Raw genomic sequence first — 13,459 nt, 5'->3', positions numbered from 1 at the left:
TTAGCAGAAGGTACAAGAAGGCTGAGGAACTGCCGAGAACCAGCTGACGGTACTGGAACCCGGAGGGGAAGCTGTTGTGAGTTCATTTTCCCCTTCATTACTGAGGCCTGAGGAACTCCCTCTTCTGGTAAAGAAAGGTAGTGAGCCTGATTGTCAAATACCTGAGGCTGATGATTATGACTGGCTGAGTGGAGTTACGGACTGGATATAATGCTGCTGACGCCCTTCTGCCATGCGGGTGATTTCTCTGTGGGATCCTTGGAGACCAGTCTGAATTCCTGCTCCTCCAAAGCTAAGTTTGCTGCTCGGCCTTTTGCTTTTGTGCTTTGACTTTGTTTTTGCTTTGTTTTTCTGGATTTCTGCCATTCCCTTCTGGGGTGTGCTGAATTCATTTAGCTCTGTCTTCTGAAAATACTTGAGTGCTGATTCAGTTTTTGAAGCCTAGCTGCTTCAGGGCCTTTTTCATATCAGCTGGTTGGCTTATGTCTTTGATAGGGTTTTGGCAGATTGCAGACAGCAGCCTTCCTGTCCTTTCCTTTCTGTCTGTGTTAGTATTTTCATCTTGCTTCACCGTCATTATATGTTGGGGGCTGCCTATTGCTTTGGGGTCTGCTCTGCGGCAGTTTAGATTTCCCCTTTCTTTCTTTAGGCCTATGTATTTCTCCGACTGTGATCGAGGAGCATCGTAGGAACCCCCCACGGCTACTGCTAGTTGTGTTGATAGGTTCAGGGGTCTGCAATCTGATAGTTGCCAACTTCTCTGGTTTTCTGGACTTAGCTTGTATTTCTGCTTTTGCCTCCTACGGTGACTCATTCATAACAGGAAGCAGAATGAACAAGAGCCAATGGCACAACCGTGGACCAGCTGACGTTGCTGGAACACGGTTACTAAGCAGGAGGTACCTGTGCTCCAAAGCACTACCAAGGACCAGCAGACGTTGCTGGAACTCCGATACCAAGAAGGAGGCACCTAGGCCAAAGGCACTGCCGAGAACCAGCTGACGGTGCTGGAACCCGGATGGGTTGCAGAAGCTGCAAGAGCAAATTACAATAACGAGGACCAGCTGACGGTGCTGGAACCCGGAGGGGCAGCAGAAGGAACAAGAGCTAAAGGGACAACCGTGGACCAGCTGACGGTGCTGGAACACGGTTTCTAAGCAGGAGGCACCTGTGCTAAAAAGTACTACCAAGGACCAGCAGACGTTGCTGGAACTCAGACACCGAGAAGGAGGCACCTAGGCCAAAGGCTCTGCCGAGAACCAGCTGACGGTGCTGGAACCCAGATGGGTAGCAGAAGGTACCCATGATCAACAAAGTTGCAAGGCCGCGAGCAGGACGCAGTTTCCGAAACCCACAGTCCTACAGGGGGTGCTTGTCCTATTGGCACTACGGAACTAGCCTTTATTACCAGAACCCGCAGCCCATATAGGAAGCACCAAAACTGCAGGCACCATAGACTCGGCTAACCCGAACGCAACACGACAGGACAATGTACTGGTGGCAAAGTGACGTTGACACTACCCGGAAACAGCAGGCGTGCTGGAACCAGGATGGGCAGGAAGGAGTGCCCGTGCCAAAGACACTCCCGAGAACCAGCTGACGGTGCTGGAACCCGGATTGGTAGCATTAGCTACAAGAGTCAATGGAACTACCGAGAACCAGCTGACGGTGCTGGAACCCAGAGTGGCAGCAGAAGGAGCAACAGCCAATGGCACAACCGTGGACCAGCTGACGGTGCTGGAACACGGTTACTAAGCAGGAGGTACCTGTGCTACAAAGCACTACCAAGGACCAGCAGACGTTGCTGGAACTCGGATACCAAGATGGAGGCACCTAGGCCAAAGGCTCTGCCGAGAACCAGCTGACGGTACTGGAACCCGAATGGGTAGCAGAAGGTACCCAGGAAAAAAACAAAGTTGCAAGGCCGTGAGCCGGCCGCAGTTACCGAAACCCACAGTCCTACAGGGGGTGCGTGTCCTATTGGCACTACGGAACCAGCCTTTATTACCAGAACCCCCAGCCCACATAGGAAGCACCGAAACTGCAGGCACCATAGACTCGGCTAACCCGACCGCAACACGACAGGACAACGTATTGGTGGCAAAGTGACGTTGACACTACCCGGAAACAGCAGGCGTGCTGGAACCAGGCTGGGTAGCAGAAGCTACAATACTCTATGGCACTACCGAGAACCAGCTGACGGTGCTGGAACCCAGAGTGGCAGCAGAAGGAACAAGAGCCAATGGCACATCCGTGAACCAGCTGACGGTGCTGGAACACGTTTTCTGAGCAGGAGGTACCTGTGCTGAAAAGCACTACCAAGGAACAGCAGACGTTGCTGGAACTCGGATACCGAGAAGGAGGCACCTAGGCCAAATGCTCTGCCGAGAACCAGCTGACGGTACTGGAACCCGGAGGGGCAGTAGAAGGAACAAGAGCCAATGGCACAACCGTGGACCAGCTGACGGTGCTGGAACACGGTTAATAAGCAGGAGGTACCTGTGCTCCAAAGAACTACCAAGGACCAGCAGATGTTGCTGGAACTCGGAGGGGCAGCAGAAGGAACAAGAGCCAAAGGGACAACCGTGGACCAGCTGACGGTGCTGGAACACGGTTTCTAAGTAGGAGGTACCTGTGCTAAAAAGCACTACCAAGGACCAGCAGACGTTGCTGGAACTCGGATACCGAGAAGGAGGCACCTAGGCCAAAGGCTCTGCCGAAAACCAGCTGACGGTGTTGGAACCCGGATGGGTAGCAGAAGGTACCCAGGAAAAAAATAAAGTTGCAAGGCCGTGAGCCGGCCGCAGTTACCGAAACTGTTGTGAGTTCATTTTCCCCTTCACCATTGAGGTCTGATGAACTCCCTGTTCTGGTGAAGGAAGGTAGTGAGGCTGATTACAAAGCACCTGAGCAGAATGATGATGACTGGGTGACTGGGGTTGCTGACTGGATATAAGGCAGCCGACGCCCTTCTGCCTTGCGGGTGATTACTCTGTGGGATTCTTGGAGACCAGTCTAATTCCTGCTTCTCAAAAGCTAAGTTTTCTGCTCTACTTTTTGCATTTGTGTTTTGGTTTTGTTTTGCCTTGTTTTTCTGGATTTCTGCCTTTCCCTGCTGGGTGAGCTGAATTCCTTTTTGCTCTGTCTTCAGATAATACCTGATTACTGATATAGTCTTTTTGAAGCCTAGCGTCTTCAGGGCTTTTTTCCCTATCAGTCTGTTGGCTCTTGTTTTTGAGAGGGTTTTGGCGGATTGTAGACAGCAGCTTTTCTATTCTGTCCTATTTAGTTAGCTTGGGCCCCATCATTTGCTCAGCCTATCTTTCTATCTGTGTGAGTGTTTTTTCATCTTGCTTCACTGTCATTATATGTTGGGGGCTGCCTATTGCTTTGGGGTCTGCTCTGGGGCAGTTTAGATTTCCCTTTCTGTCTTTAGGCTATGTAGTTCTCCGACTGTGATCGAGAGGTCTAGGGCACCGTAGGAACCCCCCACGGCTACTGCTAGTTGTTGTTGTTAGGCTCAGGGGTTTGCAATCCGATAGCTGCCAACTTCTCTGGTTTTCTGGACTTAGCTAGTATTTCTGTTTTTGCCTCCTACGGTGACTCATTCATAACAGAATCACCCGCCATACCGCAGATCCTAGGGTACTCTATAGCAGGAAAGAATTGTAAAAAAAAACCCCAAAAAAGTGTGTATATTTTTTCCTCTATATCTCTGAGGCCGTAGGGGGAATTTTTTTTTTCTCTCAACGGAGATAAAGCAATTGTCTGATTGTGTGGAGCAGCTCGCTGTGGAAGTGCGGGGAATTTCCGCCTACCTTGCTCATTCACATGCTGTAGAACCAAAGATCCCTACTCCTGATGTGTTTTTTGGGGATCGGTCTAAATTTTTGAATTTCAAAAATAATTGTAAATTATTTTTTGCCTTGAAGCCTAACTCGTCAGGGAGCTCCGCGCAGCAGGTTAAAATTGTCATCTCTTTGCTGCGTGGCGATCCCCTGGATTGGGCGTTTTCTTTGAAACCAGATGATCCTATTCTGACCAATGTGAACGCATTTTTTCAAGCCTTGGGGTTGTTTTATGATGAACCTAATGCTATTGATCAGGCTGAAAAGACCCTGTTGGCATTGAGCCAGGGTCGAGATTCTGCAGAATTGTACTGTCAAAAATTCCGAAAGTGGGCGGTCCTTACTATCTGGAATGATAATGCCTTGGCACCTCTCTTTCGGAAGGGTTTGTCAGAAGCCGTAAAAGATACTATGGTGGGATTTCCTGTTCCCTCTGGTCTTGACGATTCTATGTCATTAGCCATTCAGGTTGATCGGCGTTTAAGTGAACGCAGGACTGCACGAGAGGTGTTGCCACCTGTTGAACAAGTGTCTGAACCTATGCAATGTGATAGAGTTTTGTCCAGGGAGCAATGTCAGGAGTTCAGAAGGCGTAATAAGCTGTGTTTTTTTGTGGAGATGCCTCGCATATTATTTCGGTCTGTCCTAAACGAGAGAAACGTTTTGCACACACGTTTTCTGTGGGTGGTGTTCAGCCTAAGTTTCTTCTGGCAATTACTCTGATCTGCTCCCTGTCCACATTTTCCGCCAAGGCTTTTGTGGATTCAGGAGCAGCCCTGAATCTAATGGACTTGGATTTTGCTAAACGTTGTGGATTTCCGATGACACCTCTGCGGACGCCTATCCCTTTGAGGGGGATTGATGCTACTCCTTTGGCGAAAAATAAACCTCAGTTTTGGACCCAGGTGGTAATGCGGGTCGCCCCAGACCATCAAGAAAATTGCAGATTTTTGGTGTTGCATAATTTGCATGATACCATTGTTCTGGGGTTTCCCTGGTTGCAAATTCATAATCCAGTTTTGGATTGGAAATCTGTGTCTGTGGTGAGTTGGGGTTGTCGGTGTGCCCTTAGTGAGGCTCCGTTTTTTTCCACCTCTCCTCAGTCTCATGATGTTCCTGACTATTTGGCGGACTTTTATGATGTATTTAGTGAGAATGAGTCTGCGTCTTTGCCTCCTCATAGGAGTTATGACTGTGCAATTGAACTGAACCCGGGGTGTAAATTTCCTAAGGGTCGGCTCTTCAATTTATCTGTACTCGAGCACGAGGCTATGCGATCCTATATTAAGGAGGGGTTGGAGAAGGGTCATATTAGACCATCCTCTTCACCCTTAGGTGCCGTTTTTTTTTTGTGGCCAAAAAGAATGGTTCATTAAGGCCTTGTATTGATTATCGTGCCCTCAACAAAATTACTATTAAATATCAGTATCCGTTACCCCTGATTTCGGATCTATTCTCCAGAGTTAAAGGTGCTTGCTGGTTTACCAAGCTTGACCTCAGGGGGGCGTATAATCTTATCCGCATTAAGCATGGGGATGAATGGAAGACGGTGTTTAATACTCCGGAGGGACATTTTGAGTACCTGGTGATGCCTTTTGGGCTCACTAATGCCCCTTCTGTCTTCCAGTGCTTCATGAACGACATTTTCCGAGACTTGGTGGATAAATTTTTGATCATCTATCTGGATGATATTTTGATCTTCTCCAAGGATTGGGATTCTCATGTGGAACATGTTCGGACTGTGTTCCGGATCTTGAGGGAGAATTCCCTGTATGTCAAAGGATCGAAATGCCTTTTTGGGGTACAGAGGATTTCATTTTTGGGATTTATTTTGTCTCCGTCAACTATTGAAATGGACCCGGCCAAGGTAAAGGCTATTTATGAATGGGTTCAGCCCACGTCTTTGAAGGCCCTCCAGAAGTTTTTGGGTTTTGCTAATTTTTATCGGAAATTTATAGCAAAATTTTCTAGTATTGCCAAGCCATTGACTGATCTGACTAAAAAGGGTGCTGATGTGTTGAATTGGTCTCCGGAGGCTGTTTCTTCATTTCAGGAGCTGAAGCGAAGATTCACTTCTGCCCCGGTTTTGCGGCAACCTGATGTCTCTCTCCCGTTCCAGGTAGAGGTGGACGCTTCTGAGATTGGTGCAGGAGCTGTTTTGTCCCAAAAGGATCCTGTAACATCTAAAATGAATCCCTGTGCTTTCTTTTCCCGAAAGTTCTCTCCATCTGAGCGTAACTATGATGTGGGGAATCGGGAACTGTTAGCCATGAAATGGGCATTTGAGGAGTGGAGACCTTGGTTGGAGGGAGCTAAACAGCAAGTTGTGGTCCTCACTGACCACAAGAATTTGATTTACCTGGAGTCGGCCAAACGCTTGAACCCTAGACAGGCTAGGTGGGCCTTGTTTTTTACACGTTTTGATTTTGTGGTCTCTTTTCTTCCTGGCACTAAGAATGTCAAGGCAGACGCCCTCTCTAGGAGCTTCTTTGCTGATTCTCCTGTGGTGACCAAGCCTGCTACGATCTTAGGCGAAGGGGTAGTTCTTTCTGCCATCTCGCCCAATTTGAGACGTGCTCTGGAAGAGTTCAAGTAGGACAAACCTGAGCGTTGTCCCAGTGGAAAGTTGTATGTTCCTGACCAGTGGAAGAAGAGAGTGATGTCTGAAGTTCATTGCTCTGCATTGGCTGGTCATCCAGGTATTTTTGGTACTAGAGATCTGGTGAGTCGGTCTTTTTGGTGGCCCGCCTTGTCTCGTGATGTCAGGAATTTTGTGCAGTCCTGTGGCACTTGCTCCCGGTCTAAGCCTTGTTCTCTCTCTAGTGGGTTGTTGATGCCTTTGCCGGGCCCCAGGAGGCCATGGACCCATATTTCAATGGATTTCATCTCTGATATGCCTGTCTCTCAGAGAATGACTGTTATTTGGGTGATTTGTGATAGGTTCTCTAAGATGGTTCATCTTGTACCACTCCCTAAGTTGTCATCTTCCTCTGAGTTGGTGCCCCTGTTTTTGCAACAGGTGGTTCGCTTGCACGGGATTCCTGAGAACATTGTATCTGACAGAGGAGTTCAATTTGTGTCTAGAGTTTGGAGGACTTTCTGTTCCAAGCTGGGAATTCAGTTGTCCTTCTCCTCTGCTTTTCACCCTCAGACCAATGGGCAGACAGAGAGAACAAACCAGACCTTGGAGTCGTATTTGAGATGTTTTATTTCCGCTGATCAGGATGATTGGGTTTCATTTTTGCCCTTGGCCGAATTTGCTTTAAATAATAGAGCTAGTTCTGCCACTTTGATGTCACTTTTTTTTGTAACTTTGGGTTTCATCCTCGATTTTCTCCAGGGCAGGTGGAGCCTTTTGCCTGCCCAGGTGTTAACACTGTGGTGGAGGGAATGCACCAGATCTGGGACCAAGTGGTGGATAAGTTATCTCTCTCCCAGGAAAAGGCCCAGTGGTTTTCCAACCGACATAGGACCATTGGTCCCCAGTTTAAGGTTGGTGATATGGTTTGGTTATCATCAAAAAATATCGCTATGAAGGTGGCTTCTCCTAAGTTTAAGCCTAGATTTATTGGACGTTACGAGATTTTGGAGATTATTAATCCGGTCTCTTTTTTTTCGTTTGGCTCTTCCTGTCACATTTAAAATTCATAATGTGTTTCATAAGTCCTTGTTGAAGAGGTTTGTTGAACCAGTTGTTCCTGGGGTGGCACCTCCGGACCCTGTATTAGTTGAAGGTAACATGGAATATGAGGTAGAAAAGATACTGGATTCCCGTCTGGCTAGACGGAGACTCCAGTATTTGGTTAAGTGGAAGGGTTATGGTCAGGAGGATTATTCCTGGGTCTCTGCCTCTGATATTCATGCCAAAAGATTGGTGCGTGCCTTTCATCGGGCTCACCCTGATCGCCCTGGTGGCGTGGTTGAGGGTTCGGTGACCCCTCCTCAAGGGGGAGGTACTGTTGTGAGTTCATTTTCCCCTTCACCATTGAGGTCTGATGAACTCCCTCTTCTGGTGAAGGAAGGTAGTGAGGCTGAATACAAAGCACCTGAGCAGAATGATGATGACTGGGTGACTGGGATTGCTGACTGGATATTAGGCAGCCGACACCCTTCTGCCTTGCGGGTGATTATTCTGTGGGATTCTTGGAGACCAGTCTGATTTCTGCTCCTCAAAAGCTAAGTTTTCTGCTCTACTTTTTGCATTTGTGTTTTGGTTTTGTTTTGCCTTGTTTTTCTGGATTTCTGCCTTTCCCTGCTGGGTGAGCTGAATTCCTTTTTGCTCTGTCTTCAGATAATACCTGAGTACTGATATAGTCTTTTTGAAGCCTAGCGTCTTCAGGGCTTTTTTCCCTATCAGTCTGTTGGCTCTTGTTTTTGGGAGGGTTTTGGCGGATTGCAGACAGCAGCTTTTCTATTCTGTCCTATTTAGTTAGCTTGGGCCCCATCATTTGCTCAGCCTATCTTTCTATCTGTGTGAGTGTTTTTTCATCTTGCTTCACTGTCATTATATGTTGGGGGCTGCTTATTGCTTTGGGGTCTGCTCTGGGGCAGTTTAGATTTCCCTTTCTGTCTTTAGGCTATGTAATTCTCCGGCTGTGATCGAGGGGTCTAGGGCACCGTAGGAACCCACCACGGCTACTGCTAGTTGTTGTTGTTAGGTTCAGGGGTCTGCAATCCAATAGCTGCCAACTTCTATGGTTTTCTGGACTTAGCTAGTATTTTTGTTTTTGCCTCCTACGGTGACTCATTCATAACACGTACCCCACAGTCCTACAGGGGGTGCTTGTCCTATTGGCACTACGGAACCAGCCTTTATTACCAGAACCCGCAGCCCACATAGGAAGCACCGAAACTGCAGGCACCATAGACATGGCTAACCCGACCGCAACACGACAGGACAACGTATTGGTGGCAAAGTGATGTTGACACTACCCGGAAACAGCAGGCGTGCTGGAACCAGGCTGGGCAGGAGGGAGTGCCCGTGCCAAAGACACTTCTGAGCTGCAATTGGCGATGTTGGAGCCCAGGGGTCAATCATGCAGCAGGCTGAGGCCTACTTGGAGCGAGTTTTATATTGGTTGTACACAACTACTGATTTTAACCGGGCTCCACTTAGGCCTCTGGCTCTACTGTCTCTAGTGTTTCCCCTGGCCTCCAACCCCGCCAATCGCTGCTCTGAAGTGGCGTTTGCACAATCCACACTTGTTCCTGTTTGACTGGGGCTCATTTACGTCAGTTGATCCACTGATGTGTGTCCGTCAAGGTCTCCTGCTCTGTCCACATTCCCACTACTAGTAATGGGAATGTGGACAGAGCGGGAGACATTGCCGGACACACATCAGTGGATCAACTGACGTTCCTGAGCCACGGTAACACAGGAACAAGAGTGAATTGTGCAGATGCCACTTCAGAGCAGCGACTGGCGGGGTTGGAGGCCAAGGGAAATACTAGAGACAGTAGAGCCAGAGGCCTAAGTGGAGCACGGTTAAAAATCAGTAGTAGTGTGAGTTTGGAGGCAGCAGGAGACTTTGCCATCCACACAGCAGGGCAACAGCTGGCATTACTGAACCCCACTAACAGAGTAGCGAGTGTGTTTTTCTCTGCGAATACAGCACTTCTGAACACCAACTGGCATTGTTGGAGCCCAGGATGAGGCATGGAGCAGGCTGAGGCCTGATGGTGTTGGCATGTGGAGGCAGCAGGAGACTTTGCCGTCTACACAGCAGGGGAACAGCAGGCATTACTGAACCCCACAGACACAGTAGCGAGTGTGTTTTTCTCTGCGAAGACGGCACTTCTGAACACCAACTGGCGTTGTTGGAGCCCAGGATGAGGCATGGAGCAGGCTGAGGCCTGATGGTGTTGGCATGTGGATGGAGCAGGAGACTTTGCCGTCTACACAGCAGGGGAACAGCTGGCATTACTGAACCCCACTAACACAGTAGCGAGTGTGTTTTTCTCTGCGAATACGGCACTTCTGAACACCAACTGGCGTTGTTGGAGCCCAGGATGAGGCATGGAGCAGGCTCAGGCCTGATGGTGTTGGCATGTGGAGGCAGCAGAAGACTTTGCCGTCTACACAGCAGGGGAACAGCTGGCATTACTGAACCCCACAGACACAGTAGCGAGTGTGTTTTTCTGTGCGAAGACGGTACTTCTGAACACCAACTGGCGTTGTTGGAGCCCAGGATGAGGCATGGAGCAGGCTGAGGCCTGATGGTGTTGGCATGTGGATGGAGCAGGAGACTTTGCCGTCTACACAGCAGGGGAACAGCTGGCATTACTGAACCCCACTAACACAGGAGCTAGTGTGTGTTTCTCTGCGAAGACGGCACTTCTGAACACCAACTGGCGTTGTTGGAGCCCAGGATGAGGCATGGAGCAGGCTCAGGCCTGATGTTGTTGGCATGTGGAGGCAGCACTAGACTTTACCGTCTACACAATAGGGGAACAGCTGGCATTACTGAACCCCACAGACACAGTAGCGAGTGTGTTTTTCTCTGCAAAGACGGCATTTCTGAACACCAACTGGCGTTGTTGGAGCCCAGGATGAGGCATGGAGCAGGCTGAGGCCTGATGGTGTTGGCATGTGGATGGAGCAGGAGACTTTGCCGTCTGCACAGCAGGGGAACAGCTGGCATTACTGAACCCCATTAACACAGGAGCTAGTGTGTGTTTCTCTGCGAAGACGGAACTTCTGAACACCAACTGGCGTTGTTGGAGCCCCGGATGAGGCATGGAGCAGGCTCAGGCCTGATGTTGTTGGCATGTGGAGGCAGCACTAGACTTTGCCGTCTACACAGCAGGGGAACAGCTAGCATTACTGAACCCTACTAACACAGGAGCTAGTGTGTGTTTCTCTGTGAAGACGGCACTTCTGAACACCAACTGGCATTGTTGGAGCCCAGGATGAGGCATGGAGCAGGCTCGGGCCTGATGTTGTTGGCATGTGGAGGCAGCACTAGACTTTGCCGTCTACACAGCAGGGGAACAGCTGGCATTACTGAACCCAACAGACACAGTAGCGAGTGTGTTTTTCTCTGCGAAGACGGCACTTCTGAACACCAACTGGTGTTGTTGGAGCCCAGAATGAGGCATGGAGCAGGCTGAGGCCTGATGGTGTTGGCATGTGGATGGAGCAGGAGACTTTGCCATCTACACAGCAGGGGAACAGCTGGCATTACTAAACCCCACTAACACAGGAGCTAGTGTGTGTTTCTCTGCGAAGACGGCACTTCTGAACACCAACTGGCGCTGTTGGAGCCCAGGATGAGGCATGGAACAGGCTCAGGCCTGATGTTGTTGGCATGTGGAGGCAGCACTAGACTTTGCCGTCTACACAGCAGGGGAACAGCTGGCATTACTGATCCCCACAGACACAGTAGCGAGTGTGTTTTTCTCTGCGAAGACGGCACTTCTGAACACCAACTGGCGTTGTTGGAGCCCAGGATGAGGCATGGAGCCGGCTGAGGCCTGATGGTGTTGGCATGTGGATGGAGCAGGAGACTTTGCCGTCTACACAGCAGGGGAACAGCTGGCATTACTGAACCCCACTAACACAGGAGCTAGTGTGTTTTGCTCTGTGAAGACGGCACTTCTGAACACCAACTGGTGTTGTTGGAGCCCAGGATGAGGCATGGAGCAGGCTGAGGCCTGATGGTGTTGGCATGTGGATGGAGCAGGAGACTTTGCCATCTACACAGCAGGGGAACAGCTGGCATTACTGAACCCCACTAACACAGGAGCTAGTGTGTGTTTCTCTGCGAAGACAGCACTTCTGAACACTAACTGGCATTGTTGGAGCCCGGGATGAGTCATGGAGCAGGCTCAGGCCTGATGTTGTTGGCATGTGGAGGCAGCACTAGACTTTGCCGTCTACACAGCAGGGGAACAGCTGGCATTACTGAACCCCACTAACACAGTCATGCTGATTAGTGCATCATCTGCACTCGCCATCTGCGTGGAATCATCGAAGGTACGCAAAACGAGGCAGATGTCCTTCATAGAGGCCCACTCAGTGGTGCTGAAGTGTGACCGGCGCACAGTGCGACTTGTTTGCACCTGATGCAGCTGGTACTCCATGACTGCTGCCTGCTGCTCACACAACCGCTCCAACATATGTAATGTAGAATTCCACCTGGTGGGTAGGTCACATATGATGCGATGTTCCGGAAGGCGTAATCGGCGCTGCAGAGCAGCAAGGCGCCACCTTGCCGTGCTGGAATGTCGCAAGTGAGCGCACTCTATGCGGACCTTGTACAGCAGTGCATCAAGATCTGGATAGTCCCTCAGAAAGCTCTACACGACCAAGTTGAGCACATGTGCCAGACATGGGATATGAGTGAGGTTGCCTAGGCCAAGAGCTGCCACCAGATTTCAGCCATTGTCACACACTACCAAGCCCGGCTGGAGATTCGCTGGCACAAACCACACGTCGCTCTCCTGCTTGATGGCATTCCAGAGCTCCTGCACTGTGTGGCTTCGATTCCCCAAAGAAATTAATTTCAGTACGGCCTGTTGACGTTTGGCCACGGCTGTGCTCATATCGGTCATAACAGGCTCCTGCTGCGCTGTTTCAGAGGAACTTGAGTAGGAGGAGGAGTCAATGTGTACAGACTGGATTCCTGCAATCCGTGGAGTTAGCAGAACACGTAGAGCGCCACTCTCCAGATCTGTATCCGGCTCCACAACATTGACCCAATGGGCAGTCAGGGAAAGGTATCGTTCCTGTCCATGGTTACTGGTCCACGCATCGGTGGTCAGGTGGACCTTGCTACTGACGGCGTTTAGTAGCGCATGCTTTATGTTTGCCTCCACATGTTTCTGCAGGGCAGGGACGGCTCGCCTGCTGAAATAAAAGCGGCTGGGCACGGTGTATTGTGGGACTGCCAATGCCATGAAGTCCCGGAAGGTGTCAGTCTCCACCAGCCTGAATGACAGCATTTCAAGTGCCAGTAGTTTGGCAATGCCAGCATTCAGAGGATGGTTCGGGGATGGTTTGCCGAGTATGGCCGCCTTTTCTCCCATGCCTGTGCTACTGATGGCTGTCGAGTGGCCTGGGAGCGTGAGGATGACTTGGAACGTGGTGCTGTGGGTGGAATGTCACAGGGTCTCCGGACAACAGTGCCAGAGGTTCTTCCTTGGCGATCCTGTGAGGAAGCCGAACCAGCTGTGTGTGAGCTGGAGGAAGAGGCCCCAACATGAGCTGAAGAGGTGGTAGGTGGTGCTGTACATTGGCCTACGTCTTCAGTGTGTCTGTGTAACTCCACCTCGTGCTTGGTCCGCACATGTTTCCACATATTAGTGGTATTGAGGTTGCTGACATTTTTCCCTCTTTTGACTCTCTGATGACACAGCTTGCATTTGACAAAGAAAATGTCATCTGCAACCGTGTCAAAAAAGGACCACACACTGCATGTCTTGGGAGCGCCCGTATTGCCTTTTGAAAGTGAAATGCTCCTAACGGGTGCCGAAGTGGAGGCTACAGGCAACCAAGTCTGCCCCCTCCCTTTCCCTCTGGTTTTTGCCATTCGGGCAATCTCTTCCTCAGAGCTGCTCCCACCACCTTCCTGTTCCTCACACCATGATGGGTCAAGGACCTCATCATCTAC

Source organism: Dendrobates tinctorius, unplaced genomic scaffold, assembly GCF_039654945.1.
Source record: "Dendrobates tinctorius isolate UK_male_01 unplaced genomic scaffold, ASM3965494v1 ptg000029l, whole genome shotgun sequence".
Taxonomy (NCBI): Eukaryota; Metazoa; Chordata; class Amphibia; order Anura; family Dendrobatidae; genus Dendrobates; species Dendrobates tinctorius.
Note: the sequence above shows the minus strand (reverse complement) of the source record.